Source organism: Helianthus annuus, chromosome 13 (genome assembly GCF_002127325.2).
Source record: "Helianthus annuus cultivar XRQ/B chromosome 13, HanXRQr2.0-SUNRISE, whole genome shotgun sequence".
Taxonomy (NCBI): domain Eukaryota; kingdom Viridiplantae; phylum Streptophyta; class Magnoliopsida; order Asterales; family Asteraceae; genus Helianthus; species Helianthus annuus.
This window is the reverse complement of record NC_035445.2, coordinates 92,208,061-92,229,607: the sequence shown is the minus strand read 5'-3', so window position 1 is coordinate 92,229,607 and position 21,547 is coordinate 92,208,061. Positions and strand designations below refer to the sequence as shown.

General features: G+C 39.9%; 1 pseudogene; it reads left to right on the top strand.

Annotated features, from left to right (window-relative positions):
- The first annotated feature begins 3,523 nt into the window (after nucleotides 1–3,523).
- LOC110898644 lies at nucleotides 3,524–20,395 on the top strand (annotated as a pseudogene).
- The last annotated feature ends 1,152 nt before the right edge of the window (nucleotides 20,396–21,547 follow it).

Genomic DNA, 21,547 nt, shown 5'->3' with positions numbered 1-21,547 from the left:
TCCCCAGGTTTAGTGCCTTATTATATCAATAATCCACACTTAATTACCACACTTTAATCATTATAGCAACAAGTGGCGCCCACCGTGGTGTACGCTTCAACTTAGTCACTTGAAGGGTGTCTCATTTTTTATTCTACCATTGTCTTTGTTACATCCAAAAGTGGTAAAAAAATTTCTGACGCGCAAGTTCTAAAGGAGGGTCGGCATCCTCCTTCTCCAGATGATGTTATTGGCGTGTCTGGCATGACAGAGCTCACCCTTGAAGGGGTCAAGAAGCATTTCTCCACATCGCAACACCTAATGGGCGAACATGTTCGAGAGGAAAAAATGAAGGGTGTAGCTGTGAGGTTCTCCTATAAAGAAGAGCCCAATGGTGCTCCGGGAGGTACTTCTCCTCTGATCAATATTCAGGTCCAACAGCTAGCCATCTCCACTTCAGCAACTGACAAGTCCGGACACCAAAGGGTAATCCTCGAGTCCGGATCTACCCTTATTAGAGGGGTACTCTCATAGGGTCCACCCTTTGAAGCAATAGGAAAACCTTAGCTCAACAAACTCAAGTCCCCAATAGGACCACAACTCCCCATTAGTTGCGACACAAACATTGCTCTACGTGTCCTTTCCACCACACTACCCATGGCAAAATATTGGGATGTCTCCAAGTCTTCATGGGTATTCCTTAACTCTGAATCCTCTCCCACAAAACATAGGAAAGGATGCACCCAACTATGAGGGGTGGAAGGTGGTGTCCACGAGTCACCATGTGAGTTGGGTGGGATACACCGCCACAACCACAGTGGGTTGGTTCACCATGCTGCTTCATTTCGGGTTCATGAACCCGAGCGAGATTTACTGATTTTTCTTTAAGTTTGAGCTTTCTTTATCTATACTATATTATAATGCATGAGGGAGGGGTATTTTAAGATACCCAAAAAATAAGAACTTTTTCCCACTTTATTTATAAATACATCCTTAAAATGAGGGTAAATTGGTCCTTTAAACACTAATTATATTTTAACCCCCCAATCTTATTGCACTTAAATCCTTTAATTTTTACAAAATTATAGATAATTAGTTACACAATTCCCCTTCACAGTAAACTTATAATTCTTTTACGTATTCTTGATATATCTTATAAAGTATAATGTTTTAAAAAAAATCTAGAGGTACCTTGACGACCTACTCATTTTTGTCGACGTTTCAATAGTTGTCTTGGTCAGTATTGATGTACGGATTAAAATATACAAGTAGACGATGCATTAGTGTTCAAGTGATTAAAGTAATGTGTCATATCACATTTCAACATGCTCGAGACTCTCTATGTTGTTATCATTATTATTAATAACATTGTTTTTTAATATTATCTTTCTATACTATATTATAACGCATGGGAGAGGGACATTTTAAAATACCAAAAAAATAGGAACTTTTTTCTCCTTAATGAATAGGATAAAACCCTAAAATAATGATAAACACTAATTACATTTTAATTCTTTTATCTTATTACACTTTAATCCCTTATTTTTAACAAAATTATGAATATATAGTTATTAGTTACAGTTTTCTCCCTCCTCTACAAAACTATAATTCTTTTATTTATTCCTATTATACCTTTTAAACTTTGTCTTTTTAAAAACATTCAAAGTTACTATGTGGATTAAAATGTACAAATAAATAGTGTCCAAGTGTATAAGTGATTATTGCTATACATAAACTACTGTTTAGTTTGGAGAGCTAAAATCCTATTACATAATTTACAAGTTATTAAACGCAAAGTATAATCTTTTAAAGCTAAATCAATAATCTCACATTTCAAATCCTAAGAAATAGGAATTAAAAGCTGAATGTAGTTAAAGGAGTAAATTACAAGTTTTGTCCTTTATGTTTACACTAAATTGCAGGCGTTGTCCTTTAGTGTAAAAGTTGACGAGTTTTGTACTTTATGTTTCAAAATCTTGCACGGTTTGTCCTTTGAGCCTAACTCAGTCAGAATTTTTGGTTAAGTATGGTCATGTGCCTTGCACATGAAATATACTTGTCATTTTAACTTCACATGGGTTATTTTGTAAACACTTATTATCGAGGGACTGTATCTACAAAACTAGAAAAAAATTCTAAACTCTTCTCTCTGTAAGACTGTAATCTAAATCCATCGCCACAACCCACCAACACCACCACCCCAAAAACTTAACCGCCACCACGCACCCGACCTCAACCCCCACCTACCAACCACCCCAACCCTACTGCACTAACCATCACCGCCGTACCCATCATCACCACCACTCCTAAACGATTATCCGGTGCGGGTGCACAGAACACTCCGGTGTAGTCGCACACACCAGATCCGACCCAATCAACGGTCAGATTTTGTGGATCTGAGAGTATTGCTTGCTTCCATGCTTCCAGCGACGGATCCACCGTCACGTTTTCACCTATGTCGCCGTTCTCGTCGAGGTAGTACAACGGCTGCCGTGGCCGGAGCCGGAGTCGGTGCCGGCGAGGGAGTCATCGAACAAAGATAAAACCCTAACAGGTGAAAATGCAAGGAGATTAAACTTAAACAAATGGTCTTCATCTGAAGGAGAAACGAGACATAACAAATGGTGGTTTGATAAGATTGAATAATTATTGTTATTGTTATTTGGTTGTGAGAGGAATTTGAAAATGTGGGAGTGAATGAGGGTTTGAAGTATTTGGAGAGAGAGAGTATGAAGACAGACACCTAATCACAGCTAAAAACCCACCACATTCTTTACATTAAAATGAAAATCACTTTCTCTTTCTAAAATTGCGGAGAGAAAGAAAAAAGAGAGATTATTTATTGACTCGGATTCCGCAGGCCGCCAGCTTTACCGCGTTAACTTGGCCTGCTGGTTTACCGGCGATGAAGGTTGTGGGGTGGTGGTGGTGAGTTGAGAGAGATTAGAGAGAGATTGGGTTGTGGTGGTGGATTCATATTACAATAGAGAAAAAGAAAGAGTTTAGAATTTATTTTATTTTGTTTTACAGTTTTATATATACAGTCCCTTAATAATAAGTGTTTACAAAATAACCCCTAAAAAGGTGAAATGACAAGTATACCCTCATGTGCAAGTCACATGACCATACTTAACCAAAAAATCTGATTGAGTTAGACTCAAAGGACAAACCATGTAAGATTTTGAAACATAAAGTACAAAACTCGTCAACTTTTGCGCTAAAGGACAGCGCCTGCAATTTGTTGTAAACATAAAGGACAAAACTTGTAATTTACTCTAGTTAAAGACAATAAAAAGAATGCAAGTTTTCAAAATCATCAATCTATATCTATATCTATAATACTATAAAAAGAAGAAGACGTACAAAATAGTAATTGTACCATGTTTACAAGTTATAAAGCATCATGTACAAGGATGTTTAAGCCATTTTAAATGGGTTTCACCCAAAGTTTTAAGACGCTATAGGGATAATTAGGGGATTTCAGTATATGATGATTAAATGCTTCAGTTTTTCAGATCGATTCAATTCCTTCAATCTACTTTAATTCATGTTCAATTGAGGCAATGGAGAAGGTGAGACCAGGAACGGCCTCCGGCCTACCACCTTAAACCAGGGATAACGATGACAGTGATTGTGTCAGTTGTTCAGAGAACGAAGATCGGGATCGGTAGTTTAAAACGCTAGGCAATGATGGGGTTCTTCTTCATACGATTAGGTCATATGGTTCAGATGACTCCAGCGACCGGCGGCTAGGGTTTGCTATATTTTAGTTGTTCATCCTTGCCTTGTTTCGTAAATGTTACAGAACTGGTAAAAATTGTAATACATGTTTTGATAGTTATTTGATCGAAGAATTAGTAATTTTTCTTATTATTTGTTTCGTATACATTATGATCCAAGAATTAGTAATTTTTCTTATTATTCGTTTATTACTTTGATAGTTATCTGATATAAAAGTTAGATTATTTTGGGATTCAAAGTGGCGATGGCAGTTACCCGATGGTTACAACTCCGACCAATGATGGGATGTGGTAGCTTAATCGGCTCATGGTTCCTGATTGAAGGTAATGGTTGCTTTTTAAGTTTCGACAATAATAGTTGAAAGGAACTGGTCATTTAAATTGAATTCTGTTGTTGAAGTTTTTTTATCACTGGATTCTGTAGGAGAAACCAAGATTCTCAACAAAGTGGAAGATGGTAAGACGAGGGTGATTTACTGATTTCGACAAGACCCTAAATTTAATTACAATTATCTTTTTTATTACTGTCACACCCCGATTTCCACGTGTCTCACCGGTGGGCCCGGTGGGGGATTACCGTGACGATATTGGCAACAATATAGTCAAACCACACAATTATATAATGCACAGCGGAAGCATAAGATAAATATATAATTTCAACCTCTGATCGTAATATCAAAATGTGTTACAGAAGTCGAATATCCACAGTGGATCGTAAATAGTCATAAATTATTGTTCCATCAGATACTGCAATCAAGCTTGCGAGGCTTATCCCGACGCTAGGGAGCTAATACCAGCCAATTACGTTTAGGTACCTGCACTTAATCTTTTTGGGGAAAATACGTCAGTTTACACTGGTAAATACATTCAACTGACACATTTGAAAATGTTTATTAAAATTGATTTGAATGCACAGGGCACAAATTCTTTTATAACTTGGGAAAATTCATAATGATCTTGTGAACGTTTTACATGTTCTTTTATGCGTTCAGTAGGCCGGGTCGTGCCGGGTTAAAGATTTATAGACACACCACGTTTGCGTAAAACCGTAGTACAAAAACCAACGGCTACGTCTTTTAATTTTAATGTCGACACTTTATACCGGGTGTACGCCTACACCGGGATGTCGATGGTCGTGGCCATTTCGTAAAATGATGCCAAGGATATCCGGGACAACGGTCATTAAACCCCCCAAAGGCTTATAAGCAACAAAACTGTTTAAATGAGCCGATCATATTTAATCAATTAACCACCTAAGCGATGGAATTATATAATGCTCAATCAAGCGGTATTAATATATCGTAACCCAAGCCCATATAGGGGAAATAAGTTAAAGTATTTACCTTTGCAAGTATAAATCCTTAATTTAGATCAAGTCACCGATAGCTTTTACTGGGGCTCCTAATCTGGAACGAAGGTTTTAATTAACCTCTTAGAATCCTAACGGTCCTTGTATTAGCCGTAGCTTAAACCGGTTGATTCCGATATATAGATATGGTTAATTCGCACGGAAAGGCGAAAACCGAGAATGGAGTATGATTTGGACCCAACAAGTTCAGCGACTCGTTTTATATGGGTTTATAGTTCATACTCTGGATTTTGGGGTTCAAATAATATAATTTGACCCATATCGGCTATTGCACGAAAACTAGTTCCATGAGCCGTACCGTGTGCGCAAATAGGCGAAACGGTTAACTATGAGAGTCGTACGCTTATTTCCTAAGTCAATATGCCTTAAAAGTACTTTGGTATCAGTAGGATACCTTCCGTAATGCCCGTAACGAGTTTAGGTTTATATTATGCCCCGTAGGGGCTTTTCGGTCATTTTAAAGACTTTAAAAGGGATTTTCGAGTTCTACAGGAAATCTGAGTTTCCCGAACAGCTTAAAAAGCTTAAAATACTTTATTTATTATTTAAAACCAGTAGCAACTGGAATCGGGTCAAAAGACCTTGTAGAACTCCCGTTTTGGCCAAAAAGGGCATATTCGGTATTTACCGAACCGTAGCCATAACCGCAGGTTATGAGCAAGGTAAAAATTATTAAAAATCTTTAAAATTCCCAAAATATTATTTTACCACAGTGGGTAAAGGTTTTGGTGACGAAAACTTGGGTTAGATGGGCGTTATGCTAATTGCGCCGTTAATTACAAAACTTTCTTAAAAGTGCGCCTTTTAGCATAACTCTCATTCTAGGCCTCGGATTGACGTGAAATATTAAGGACATGCTTATTATTTAACAAGCAAGGTTTTGGTCCGTTCACGTGTCCGAAATACTCGTTTTAATTTTAAAAGGCCGTTACGGTCAACTTTTAGGCGAATGACGGAAATACGTAAAAGACTCGGAAAACTCATGAACCGGCCACAGAGGCGTATACCAACATGTGACCTGGTCCTAAGAGAGTCCTAAGGTATATTTATACCTCACTAAAACGGGTCAGAACTGAAGTCAAAGCAAAAGTCAAACTTTTGCGACATTCGGCTCCGAACCGGTTCTATATAGTAAATGATCGATTCAAACGAGCGCAAACAGGTTTATATACTTATTATCATGTTTTATGATTGTCAAAACAGGTTCCATAACATATACATTACAGATTATGCATAAATCGCTAAAATAGCTTTCTGTTGACTTTTTAACCGCACGTTTGACTCGACATTTGACATAGTTAGAGTGGTGATCAGGGGGAACCATTTTAGAGGTTTATTACCCACATAAATACCAACTCATAACCACTTTTTGATTCGTCATAAGACTGAACCATTACTGATTTATCGTAAAGTCAAACCGTAGTTACGACGGTTTGGTTTTTAGCTAAAAACTAAGCATAAACTGAACAATGGATGATCAAGGTAACTTACAGAAGTTAGTACTTGAATATGGAGCAGAGAAGAATGCTTGGAGCTTCTTAGAATGATCAGTAGTTGTGTTTTGAGTTGTGTGAATGTTGTAACTACAACATGGCTATTTATAGTGCATTTTAGGCTCCAAGATCATTCCACATTGCCCTACAACTGGTCATGGATGATGGGCAGGTGTCCCTAAGGGTTATGGGTCGTGTAGGGGGCGCCCATGCTCCATTAATTGGTATTTGATCGTTCAAAAGCTCCAAAAGGCAAGAAACTACAAAGTTTCTGCATCTGGGCACTTTACGCGGCCCGCATGGGAGTTCCCATGCATTTTAATGCGGGTCGCCTAAAGATCAAATATCAGTTGCGTATTTGAGGTGGCTCGCGGCCCGCCTCAACTTAACTATAACCTTCATGCGGGTCGCGAGAGGTTAAGATTTCAGAAATTTTAAATCTTTTTGCAATGATTGCAGAATCCGGCCATTAATAACGAAATCTTTCGTAATGATTTACCTGACCTTTCGGGTTTGAAGGGGTAACTTTGCGGTTTGGCCCTCGGTTATTTACCGATAGGGGCCTCGTGTTATTTACCCGCATTATAAAGTCCCCGGTTTATTTATTTAATTATCCTGAAAGCCTTAACTTTCACTATTGACGCTTTTAACCCTTCTTCTACGAATTTGATCGTAACTTTCTCGTTTCATATCGAAACTTCGCGAAATTCATATATATTATTTTAGTGAGGGTATAATACCGTTACAAAGTCTTTGGAACGTTAAAGGGTCACTCAGAGGTATTATTAAACATGTTGACACAGTTAACCCCTGTAGTTTGTAATCTCTCACTTTCTTCCGCGTTTTGTTTTTGTACGATCTATAATTTATTCGTTTGAAGGTTTAAGCATTATTTAGGGATACTATACAGTATATTTACCCTTGTTGACATTTTATAACCCTCGAATTTATATACTTTCAAGGTTTGTCAAAATTAGTCCTTTATTTATTATAGATGCCACGTGTAAACAAATGACACGTGTTAACACATCATTGGACACAAAATTTCGAGGTGTTACATCCTCACCCCCTTAAAATAAATCTCGACCCGAGATTTACTCAAATAAATAGGGATATTTTTCTTTCATTGTAGCTTCGACTTCCCACGTATGTTCAGGACCTCTACGAGCATCCCATTTGACTTTTACAATCGGTACGTGCTTTCTGCGAAGCTTCTTCACCTGTCGATCTTCAATCGACAAAGGTTTTTCGATGAACTTTAAGCTCTCATCTATATGCACATCTGTGTGTGGAATCACCAACGATTCGTCGGCGAAGCACTTTTTGAGATTGCAGATGTGGAACACATTGTGAATTCCATTGAGCTCTTCAGGCAAGTTTAGTTTATAGGCAACTGATCCGACTCGTTCAGTGACCTCAAAAGGCCCTATGTATCTCGGACTTAGCTTGCCCTTCTTGCCGAAACGCATCACCCCCTTCCAGGGTGACACCTTAAGTAATACCTTTTCACCCACTTCGAAGTGAAAATCCTTACGCTTTGGATCAACGTAGCTCTTCTGCCTATCGCGGGCAGCCTTGAGACGTTCCCGGATCTGGACAATCTTGTCCGTCGTCTGGAAAACAATCTCTGGTCCCGATAATTGGACCTCTCCTACTTCCGCCCAACAAACAGGCGATCTGCATTTCCTACCATATAATGCCTCAAAAGGCGCAGCCTTTATGCTGGTGTGGTAGCTATTATTGTAGGAGAATTCGATCAGGGGTAGGTTTTTATCCCAGTTACCACCTAGATCGATCGCACATGCACGAAGCATGTCTTCTAGCGTTTGGATAGTACGCTCACTTTGACCGTCCGTCTGTGGATGGTAAGCCGTACTAAAGTTTAAACGCGTGCCCAAAGATTGCTGGAAACTTTTCCAGAAATGAGATGTGTATCTAGTATCCCTGTCAGAGATAATAGACACAGGTATGCCGTGTAAGGCTACAATCTTATCAACATAAAGTTGGGCTAGCATATCGGAGCTATACGTCTCCTTGATGGGTAGAAAATGAGCTGATTTAGTCAGCCTATCGACTATGACCCATATTGTGTCATTTCCTTTCCTGGTCTTGGGTAACTTGGTTATGAAATCCATAGTCACGCATTCCCACTTCCACTCGGGAAGTTCAGGCTGTTGTAGCAAGCCAGATGGTTTTTGGTGCTCGGCTTTGACTTGAGCACAAGTCAAGCACTTTCCTACATGGGCGGCTACAGACTTTTTCAAGCCTATCCACCAATAATTTGCCTTTAAGTCTTGGTACATTTTATCAGCACCAGGATGGACCGAGTATTTGGAACTATGGGCTTCCTGGAGAACAACATCTCGTAGTCCTCCATATGTCGGAACCCATATACGTCCGTTCAGTCTAAGAATTCCATCCTTGCTAAGAGTCAACTGCTCCTCAGTTACTCCCAGCTTTTCATTAGGATAATTAGCTTCCAACACAGCCTCACGCTGCGCAGCTAATATCCTTTCTATCAAATTATTCTTAACCTCAATGCTCTTGGCATTGATTCGAATGGGTTTTACCCTTTTTTTCCTGCTCAAGGCATCGGCGACTACATTCGCCTTGCCAGGATGGTACCTGATTTCACAGTCATAATCATTCAGGGTTTACATCCAACGGCGCTGTCTCATGTTCAACTCCTTCTGGTTGAACAGGTGCTGGAGGCTTTTGTGATCAGAATAAATCACAAATTTAATACCATAAAGGTAGTGCCTCCACAGCTTTAGTGCAAATACAACGGCACCCAACTCCAAATCATGGGTGGTGTAATTCTTTTCATGCACCTTTAATTGCCTTGAAGCATAGGCAATCACCTTGCCCTTCTGCATAAGCACACATCCCATGCCTGTGTGTGATGCATCGCAGTAAACTACGAATTCATCTGTACCCTCAGGTAAGGTTAACACAGGTGCGTTGCTCAGCTTCTGCTTCAGTATTTCAAAGGACTCTTGCTGCTTCGGGCCCCAAATGTACTTTTCTTTCTTCTTGGTCAAGGAAGTCAAGGGCGCAGCAATCCTTGAAAAATTTTCAATAAATCTCCGGTAGTATCCTGCTAACCCCAGGAAACTACGAATCTCGGTAGGCGTCTTTGGCTCTTGCCAGTTCATGACTGCCTCTACCTTAGCGGGATCCACTTGGATACCATGCTCACTCACAACGTGTCCTAAAAACTGAACTTCTCGTAGCCAGAATTCACATTTCGAGAATTTGGCGTAGAGTTTCTCACGCTGTAGTAATTCGAGAATGCAACGAAGGTGCTTCTCGTGGTCAGCTTGATTCTTGGAATAAATAAGGATATCGTCGATGAAGACTATGACGAATTTATCTAGATACGGCTTGCAAACGCGATTCATGAGATCCATGAACGCAGCCGGTGCATTTGTGAGCCCAAAAGGCATCACTAAGAACTCGTAATGACCATAGCGAGTCCTAAATGCAGTCTTGTGTACATCTTCATCTCTGACCCTTAGTTGATGATAACCCGACCTTAAGTCGATCTTGGAGAAGTAGCTTGCTCCTTGTAGCTGATCGAATAGGTCATCGATCCTTGGTAAAGGATATCTATTCTTTATGGTAACTTTATTCAGCTCTCTATAGTCGATGCACAATCGCATTGATCCGTCCTTCTTCTTTACAAATAGGACAGGAGCTCCCCAGGGAGATGAACTAGGTCTGATAAAACCTTTCGCCAGCAGTTCATCCAACTGGGTCCTCAGTTCTTTCATTTCTGTTGGCGCTAATCTGTAAGGTGCTCTGGCTATCGGAGCTGCTCCAGGAATGATGTCAATTCTGAACTCCACTTGTCTATCTGGTGGCAAACCAGGTAGTTCTTTAGGAAAAACCTCGGGGTATTCAGAAATGACAGGAAGATCCTCGATCTTCGGCTTTGGTTCTTCAATTATCACCTGAGCCATGTAAATTACACAGCCTCTGTTCAAACACCTTGAAGCTTTCAGCATAGATACGTCTTCGGGCAACCCGTACTGCGTATCTCCTCGAATGGTAAGAGATTCACCACTCGGAGTCTTTAAAACTATTTGCCTCTTGCCACAAATGATTTGGGCCTGGTTATGGGATAACCAGTCCATGCCTAGCACGATGTCAAAACCCGCAAGTTTGAAAGGAAGTAGAGATAAAGGAAAAGAATGGTTCCTAATGGATATTTCACATCCTTCTAGAATGGTAGAGACGGTTTCTATCGTGCCGTCTGCTAACTCTACTTCGTATTTCACGTCAAGGGTTTTGATTGGCATATTTAGTAATTGGCAAAATTTCTGGTCTACAAAGGACTTATCAGCGCCAGAATCGAACAGTACTCTTGCAAATATATTATTTACGAGAAAAGTACCTGTAAGCACATTGTCGTCCTTAACCGCTTCCTTTGCATCCAAGCGAAAAACTCTCGCATTCGACTTCTTCGTCTCTTCCGCCTTCTTGGCATACTTCGGGCAATTACTCTTTATGTGCCCCTTTTCATTACAATTAAAGCAGGTTGCGTCCTTTATCTTTTTGCACTCCACTGTCTTATGATCCTTGGACTTGCATAGCCCACAGGGTGGAGTCCTTTGTTGCGACTGTGAACCAGACGCAAACCTACACTTCCCGGAGTGAGGTTTCTTGCAGACCTTGCAGTGAGGTCTTCCATCAGCTTGCCCCTCCTTCTTTGCCTCCGACCCTTTCTTGCCCTCACCGTTTCCACGGTGCTTTTTCCCAGACTTTCGTGAGGTATCATCCTCACGCTTTCACTTTTCAGCCTCCTTGCTCCTTTGTGCCCTCAGACGGACAACATCAAGTGTAAGAGACAAGGAGAGGTCAGTAACTGACCTGAAGGTCGTTGGCCTAGAGGCCTTTACGCTAGCTTTGATCGCCGGCTCTAAGCCCCCAATGAATCGGGCAATCCTTCTAGGTTCTGGTGTCACAAGATATGGCACCAGGCGTGACATAGTGTTAAAACTTGTCAGATATGCTTGACAATCCAGGTTTGTCATCACTAGTGAGACAAAATCTGCCTCAATCTTCTCAACCTCGTGCTGAGGGCAGTAGTTTTCTTTAATGAGAGCAATAAATTCCTCCCATGTCATTTTATACAAAGCAGACTTACCAGATGCCTGCACCAATGCCCTCCACCATGCCAGGGCCTCGCCCTTAAAAGACTGGGACACATACTTCACCACATCCCTCGCTGCACACCCGCTGATGTCCACAATAGTGTCCATCTCGTCTAGCCAGGTGATACAGTCAACAGCACCTTTCTCCCCTGTAAACTCACGGGGCTTGCATGATACAAAGTATTTGTAGGTGCAACCCTTAGCACTGGACGCATCAGTATATTCTCTATCGCGATGAACGCTGTGCTCAATAGACGAATGCTTGTCGTCATCTTTCTTGGGTTCAGAGGGTGGTTTGGAGTGTGTCTTTGGTTTAGAGGGTGGTTTTGACACAGATCTGCCTTGAGACTCAGTATGTTGACGATCAATAGCTGCCTGAACAGCATTGTTAATCAGAGCCTTTAGTTGTGCGCCTGTCAAATGTACTGACGCATTGTCATAGTCATCTTCATTCGTGTGGCTGTTCTCTCCATTGGGATCTGCCATTGTAACTTGAATCTGTTACAGAAGATAACAAAATTTTAATTTAGGAGATTATTATATGATTGTCTTTTATGACAATTTGTCAACCATGGTACAGAGACCATATTCGGTTAACTTATTAACTCATTACATATTAGGATCTGAATATATCCTATTTCAACTATACAAATAGTATTGGCGGCATAAAGCCTAATCATGATGATATTTTTATAATGTTAGCCGAGATTTCAGAGAATCAAAGGCATAGAGAGTTGAACCGTAGTTCTTTTTATTTCTTTCTGACAGAGAGTCATAGACTACCACTGCCTTTTGTCTTTATAAGACAATTATTATGGCCCATAGGCACTACACCTCTAATGGATGTTTAAATATAGTTGGCCCGTAGGCACTACATCACTAAATGGATGTTTTATAGTACTGGCCCGTAGGCACTGCATCACTAATGGATATTTTAATAATATTGGCCCGTAGGCACTACATCACTAATGGATGTTTTTATAATACTGGCCCGTAGGCACTGCATCACTAATGGATGTTTTTATAATATTGATCACCTTCATTGGTGATTTAACCCGCGATTTATGAATCATTTAGTTGGGTTTTGAAATCCTTAAAGGATTATTGTATAAGAATGACGTGCGTGATTATAACGAATCACATCTGCCATGAATGTTAACATGCGTACAGAGGTTAACAGGGAATCAGAATCTTTTCAGTTAGGTCGTACCATCTTGACTAGATCTTAAAAGACCCCAAGTTAGGTTTCACCTTTTAAGATTCTTTATTTAGGCAGATCAATGTAAAAGGAATGGTTTTGATTTATCTTTATACATATTAAAACAGAACTCACAACATACATTCCAAAAATCACAAATACAGTTACATATTGCCCCAAACGGGTCTTTTAAATAGTACATACCTCCAGAGAGGTTTTAAAATAAGTGACAAGTCCACGCAGGGACTAATACAAGATAGATGTCCATGCAAGGACTAAGGATAAGTCCACGTAGGGACTGAAATACGATAAGTTGTCCACACAGGGACTTATTTTAAAATAGAAATTACATTCGTACAACTATTAAGGGCTAATGGTCACGTTTCTTCTTTTTGCCCTTTAGTAGGTTCGCCAAGCCCTTGAGAAATCCTCGGTGGCTTTTCTTCTCTTCCTCGAACTCTCTCTCCACACGATCTAGTCGATGGAGTATTTCTTCCTGTTCAGGAGGAGAGAAACGTGGTTGTGGCGCTTGATGCGGAACTGGAGGTCTGGGAGGTATTGGATACCCATGAGCTGAGTAGTCCGGTGGTCCCATGTTTCCATGTGCTCCGTCAGGGTAGCGCGCATTATATCTTGCCGACACCACGTATGGGTCGCGCTCATAGCCGTAGTTGTATTGGGCTTGTGATGATTCAAACGGGTTGTAAGCCGTTGGACCTGTGTAAGCTGGTATGGGTTGGTCATACCCAAATGGTGGCGAATTTCGTGCAGTAGGTGCGGAGTTCGCTTCTTGTATTGGACTTGAAGGTCCTTCTTCTTGTAGCGGCGGATAGTGGCTACTACTAGAATGTCGAGGAGTGCTGAAGTGGATACCCCCTCCTCCTCGTGTAGACATACGAGCATTTGTCCTCCTACGCCTCGGCGGATCAGGTATAACTGGTTGTGCCGGTGGCGGAGGTGGTGGCGTAACTGCCTCAAAGCGTGAATCCTCAGAGGGATCCCGTGGATGTCTCAGTTGCGATGTCTGATGAGATGGTGTGTTGTACCACTCATGTCGGTCAAACAAGGCCATAAAGCTGTCTGGGCCTTGATACTGCGGACCATGATATGAAGATCCATCAGATACTTCTATCGGATGTGTGGGCGTACCACGAGCTGGTTCAGTTGGATCCTCATCTTCCTCCATGGGATCTTCAGAAAAATGGTCTTGTGGCCCTAGTGGAACAAAACCTGAAGGTTCCTGTATGTAGTCAGCCGGATTAAACTGAGCTACGTAGTATGGAGTAGGGTCGTCATAATTTCGGTGCGAAACCGAACGTTGTAGAGGTATGAAGGAAGGTTGTGGGTTGTTGGGATTATTTTCTGAATCTGGTCCAAAGGAGTGCCGGTAGGATGGCGTCGAGCTGTGCGAAGTGGAATGCCTCGCGGGTTCGTAAAGATCTCTTCGTCGTTGTGGCTCTTCGCTCCTTGTCATCGAAGGATGTCTTGTACCAGATGGTCCAGCTTCTTGATCGTGATGTGTCACGATTTCTCCTCGGCCTCTACGTCCCCTTCCTCTTCCTCGGAATATAACAGGTGGCATTTCCCTGCTTCAAAACTTATTAAAAATCAAATCGAAAAATAAAGACAAAAAGGAGTAAAAATCCGAATTTGTCCTAAGTTATTGTCTAGACTCAAGTATGTGCAATTGTGTCACTGAGATTAAACACAATAGGATAGTGTTTAATTCACTCAATGTTGGCTCTGATACCAACCTGTCACACCCCGATTTCCACGTGTCTCACCGGTGGGCCCGGTGGGGGATTACCGTGACGACGTTGGCAACAATATAGTCAAACCACACAATTATATAATGCACAGCGGAAGCATAAGATAAATATATAATTTCAACCTCTGATCGTAATATCAAAATGTATTACAGAAGTCGAATATCCACAGTGGATCGTAAATAGTCATAAATTATTGTTCCATCAGATACTGCAATCAAGCTTGCGAGGCTTATCCCGACGCTAGGGAGCTAATACCAGCCAATTACGTTTAGGTACCTGCACTTAATCTTTTTGGGGAAAATACGTCAGTTTACACTGGTAAATACATTCAACTGACACATTTGAAAATGTTTATTAAAATTGATTTGAATGCACAGGGCACAAATTCTTTTGTAACTTGGGAAAATTCATAATGATCTTGTGAACGTTTTACATGTTCTTTTATGCGTTCAGTAGCCCGGGTCGTGCCGGGTTAAAGATTTATAGACACACCACGTTTGCGTAAAACCGTAGTACAAAAACCAACGGCTACGTCTTTTAATTTTAATGTCGACACTTTATACCGGGTGTACGCCTACACCGGGATGTCGATGGTCGTGGCCATTTCGTAAAATGATGCCAAGGATATCCGGGACAACGGTCATTAAACCCCCCAAAGGCTTATAAGCAACAAAACTGTTTAAATGAGCCGATCATATTTAATCAATTAACCACCTAAGCGATGGAATTATATAATGCTCAATCAAGCGGTATTAATATACCGTAACCCAAGCCCATATAGGGGAAATAAGTTAAAGTATTTACCTTTGCAAGTATAAATCCTTAATTTAGATCAAGTCACCGATAGCTTTTACTGGGGCTCCTAATCTGGAACGAAGGTTTTAATTAACCTCTTAGAATCCTAACGGTCCTTGTATTAGCCGTAGCTTAAACCGGTTGATTCCGATATATAGATATGGTTAATTCGCACGGAAAGGCGAAAACCGAGAATGGAGTATGATTTGGACCCAACAAGTTCAGCGACTCGTTTTATATGGGTTTATAGTTCATACTCTGGATTTTGGGGTTCAAATAATATAATTTGACCCATATCGGCTATTGCACGAAAACTAGTTCCATGAGCCGTACCGTGTGCGCAAATAGGCGAAATGGTTAACTATGAGAGTCGTACGCTTATTTCCTAAGTCAATATGCCTTAAAAGTACTTTGGTATCAGTAGGATACCTTCCGTAATGCCCGTAACGAGTTTAGGTTTATATTATGCCCCGTAGGGGCTTTTCGGTCATTTTAAAGACTTTAAAAGGGATTTTCGAGTTCTACAGGAAATCTGAGTTTCCCGAACAGCTTAAAAAGCTTAAAATACTTTATTTATTATTTAAAACCAGTAGCAACTGGAATCGGGTCAAAAGACCTTGTAGAACTCCCGTTTTGGCCAAAAAGGGCATATTCGGTATTTACCGAACCGTAGCCATAACCGCAGGTTATGAGCAAGGTAAAAATTATTAAAAATCTTTAAAATTCCCAAAATATTATTTTACCACAGTGGGTAAAGGTTTTGGTGACGAAAACTTGGGTTAGATGGGCGTTATGCTAATTGCGCCGTTAATTACAAAACTTTCTTAAAAGTGCGCTTTTTAGCATAACTCTCATTCTAGGCCTCGGATTGACGTGAAACTTTAAGGACATGCTTATAATTTAACAAGCAAGGTTTTGGTCCGTTCACGTGTCCGAAATACTCGTTTTAATTTTAAAAGGCCGTTACGGTCAACTTTTAGGCGAATGACGGAAATACGTAAAAGACTCGGAAAACTCATGAACCGACCACAGAGGCGTATACCAACATGTGACCTGGTCCTAAGAGAGTCCTAAGGTATATTTATACCTCACTAAAACGGGTCAGAACTGAAGTCAAAGCAAAAGTCAAACTTTTGCGACATTCGGCTCCGAACCGGTTCTATATAGTAAATGATCGATTCAAACGAGCGCAAACAGGTTTATATACTTATTATCATGTTTTATGATTGTCAAAACAGGTTCCATAACATATACATTACAGATTATGCATAAATCGCTAAAATAGCTTTCTGTTGACTTTTTAACCGCACGTTTGACTCGACATTTGACATAGTTAGAGTGGTGATCAGGGGGAACCATTTTAGAGGTTTATTACCCACATAAATACCAACTCATAACCACTTTTTGATTCGTCATAAGACTGAACCATTACTGATTTATCGTAAAGTCAAACCGTAGTTACGACGGTTTGGTTTTTAGCTAAAAACTAAGCATAAACTGAACAATGGATGATCAAGGTAACTTACAGAAGTTAGTACTTGAATATGGAGCAGAGAAGAATGCTTGGAGCTTCTTAGAATGATCAGTAGTTGTGTTTTGAGTTGTGTGAATGTTGTAACTACAACATGGCTATTTATAGTGCATTTTAGGCTCCAAGATCATTCCACATTGCCCTACAACTGGTCATGGATGATGGGCAGGTGTCCCTAAGGGTTATGGGTCGTGTAGGGGGCGCCCATGCTCCATTAACTGGTGTTTGATCGTTCAAAAGCTCCAAAAGGCAAGAAACTACAAAGTTTCTGCATCTGGGCACTTTACGCGGCCCGCATGGGAGTTCCCATGCATTTTAATGCGGGTCGCCTAAAGATCAAATATCAGTTGCGTATTTGAGGTGGCTCGCGGCCCGCCTCAACTTAACTATAACCTTCATGCGGGTCGCGAGAGGTTAAGATTTCAGAAATTTTAAATCTTTTTGCAATGATTGCAGAATCCGACCATTAATAACGAAATCTTTCGTAATGATTTACCTGACCTTTCGGGTTTGAAGGGGTAACTTTGCGGTTTGGCCCTCGGTTATTTACCGATAGGGGCCTCGTGTTATTTACCCGCATTATAAAGTCCCCGGTTTATTTATTTAATTATCCTGAAAGCCTTAACTTTCACTATTGACGCTTTTAACCCTTCTTCTACGAATTTGATCGTAACTTTCTCGTTTCATATCGAAACTTCACGAAATTCATATATATTATTTTAGTGAGGGTATAATACCGTTACAAAGTCTTTGGAACGTTAAAGGGTCACTCAGAGGTATTATTAAACATGTTGACACAGTTAACCCCTGTAGTTTGTAATCTCTCACTTTCTTCCGCGTTTTGTTTTTGTACGATCTATAATTTATTCGTTTGAAGGTTTAAGCATTATTTAGGGATACTATACAGTATATTTACCCTTGTTGACATTTTATAACCCTCGAATTTATATACTTTCAAGGTTTGTCAAAATTAGTCCTTTATTTATTATAGATGCCACGTGTAAACAAATGACACGTGTTAACACATCATTGGACACAAAATTTCGAGGTGTTACAATTACAGACGTTATTTTGGTTATTCATGCTTTATCGTTATGCAGACACTCACTGATGCACTATGCAAAGAGATCGGACCCCATGAAGTTAATCTTCATGTCAAAGGTTATTGAAATGTCCTACAACTGCGATGGTAACACGGTTGGTAGGCTTACTTAATTACGCAAGTTTTAATAAATTTTTTGGGCATGTGTCAATAATCTAAAATACTATTTCAGGGACGAGTTGAAGCATATAGTAACTTCTGGCCTCAGACAGTTGCTTGGAACAGAAGGGGAGCCAAAATTTCTAACAATTTCTTATTCACCTCGACGTTTTCCATCGCGAACCTAAAAAATTCCAAGTAATTTGAGCTTGCTTATAAACGATTTAGTTGCGATATATATATATATATATATATCCATGTAACTAAGGTTGACTTTTTGTCAATTGCGTTTCACCAGGATTCAACTTCAACGACTATTGGAGACACGAAAAGCGATGCTTCGGAAAGAACAAGAAATGGCTTATCATCGTGCTCTTGTGGCTGGATTTGAAACAGAAAACATGAACGATCTCATATTCTTTGCTGATCATTATGGAGCATCACATTTAAGGTATGCAACATGGGTCCGAGTCATTTTGCAATATTTTGAGTTTTAAATCTTAATGTTTGGATCTTTATATTAATATTTTTTTTTTGATACAGGGAAGCATGCATAGAATTCAGAGATTTATGCAAAAGAAGCACAATGATGGTCTATGGATGGATGAGTTAGCGGCAATAGCTGCATATCCCCCTTCAGAACTAGCGTACGGGAATACTAATTGCAACTGAAAGTAACGCTTCAACGTTAAATAATGAGCTCAACTTCGAGCACGAAGGTGACAAAAGCACTGATCAAGTACCATCGACTCCTTCAAATGTCCCGATGCAGATGCCATGGCCAAACCAGATGCCGTATATGTACAATTATCCAGGCCCACAAGGTCCACGTTACCCGTATCCATACCCTGGTATGTCGCCATATTATCCAGCTCATATGAACTGGCCCGTAAACGCTGACGACTCTAGCCATGGCCGACATCATAGATCATCTTGGAAAAAGAAGTCGAAATCTCTATTACCTGAATCCTCCGACGAAGAAGATGACGATAGCGATGAAGACAGCGAGTCTGATTCGGTTAGTGATTCAGGTACTGTGTCGAAGCATGAAAAGTCAAGTAAAAAGAACAAAAAGAAGTCTTCAAAAACGGTTGTTATCCGAAACATTAATTATATAACTTCCAATAGGAAGAATTCTGATGGAGGTAGTGATGATTCGGCCGAAGATGAAGTTGACGGTGTTCTTGAAACGTTGGCGAAACACCGTAGTAAGTCGTCGAAATCACGCGAGAAGAAGAAAAAAGATGCGGACTTAGATACTGATTCGGGAAAACGAAATGAGAATTGGGATGCGTTCCAAAATCTGCTCTTGAAAGATGATGATCAAGATGAGCATTTCGCAAACCGAAATGATGTGATGGATGTCGGTTCGGAAAGTTATGTGAAAAATCATCCGAAAGCGAGAGCATTGCCAACGACTCTATTGTGGTTCCTGATAGAAACGGATTCCATGAATCGAGAAAAGTCGGCTCTCATGATTTTGAAAACGGTGAGACTTTTAGGATGAAGAGTAGAGATTTTGTTATTGTTAAATTAGGGACATAAGAAAGTTATAGGATTGTTGTCAATAATCACTTTTAAGTAATCGTGTAAATTTAGGTAAAATGTTACTGGTATCTATGGTGGAGTACAACATAAATCTAATTTTATTCTTGGTCCTTAGTAAATTGTATACTTCTGTTCTGGTATGTTTTGGATAAAAACTGAGAAATTGAAAAACTGGAGGTTGATGCGTGAACAATTGGTGTGTGAGTTTAATAAGATTGGTTTTAGTTGAGTTGTGTCAATTTGATTTCTCGTAAATTTTGTGATGAGATATCATATACAAATTTTTAATAGGATGTCTTCTTGCAGGTTTAGATATGCATTTATGGAATTGCGCATTGTTGACGCCATTGTCAGCTGGGGTAACGTTGTAGACGGAAAAGAAGAAAAGATACAAAACAAAAAGGGGAGTGGCGACTATGGTGGCAGAGGTAATCTTTATTCGTTGAGGTACATAATCATGAAATAGATGTTCATGTTGATCTGGTAACCACAATGTTTGTTTCTACTTTTGACCCGTTCATTTCAAATCCCTTCGCAACGCGAGGGTTGATGTCAACTTGTTATTTAACATTTTTGAGCTAAATTGAGTTAAATTTACAAACAGGAAGGCTGCAACTATACACAAATTAAAGACATATTAGAAGTAAAAATAGTTAAACTTTACATTTTTTTTATTTCTAGCTGGCATGTACTCATGCAAATGAAAGTTCCAAGAGAAGAAGCTGCCTGTGACCCCATACCGCCTTTGGACTTGCCACACCCTTTATCGCGTCTCCCAGTCACATGCGTTAGGTGAGGAACCAGAAGTAAAGCTAACTTTCTGATTCGTTTCTATTGTTTGAGGCTGGTTTTTGGAAGTCTATGTGTGATTTTGTTGGTTTGGAGTATTTGTCATGTGCTCTGTTAGGATTTTGGATGGACCAGTGCTTTTTTTTGTGTGTGTTTGTGCTAGGTTTTTAGGAGCATAACGGAATACTGGAATAATTCACAAGGTATGGTGGAATATACTTCATTGTTGGGCAACTGGTTACTTTTAGATTGAAGATTATTGGGTTTTGCACCTTTTTTAGAAATAGAATAATAAGGTAATCTACGTTACGGGTATTGTAAATGGTAAGTGTTGATGGTAATTGGGAAGTTAGTGATATGTTCATGCCTTGTATTATCAACTCCGCGGCAACGCGCGGGTTTCCCACTAGTATTCTTAAAAAGGTAATCACGAATGTGTGGTAGCTAAATAAAATGCTGCTGGCAAACTTATTTGAATTTCCAATTATTAAAAAAACTTGTTAACATATTTCATCCTCACATAAACAATATTCAATAGATAATAATACTTAATAATGTATTGTGAGAGAAACTCAACTTAAAAAACTAACTCCTAAAAATTAAATTGGGTTTCCTTTTTGTTAGTTACGAATACTGAATTTGTTTTCATCGTCCCGCCATGCAAGGAGAAATAACTGGACGTATTCTCGGACCTTCCTAACCTATTCTCATTCGATGATTTTGTGATTTAAACTCCATTGAAAACCATAGCAAACCTATGACATCTCTCACGTCACCTCTCTTGTTAATCTCTTAGTTCGGTTCTATTCAAGATCGTTCTCATACACCATCGCGAAGAGACCGACGGCTCTACGACTCAAGGTAACGTCGTACTCCCTAATTTTTATTCGTTGTCACCACTTTCCAGATCCTTTAAATATCTCATATCATATGTTCTTCAATAGACTGTTTTTGTGTTTGTTCTTTAGTTGTTGGTCAC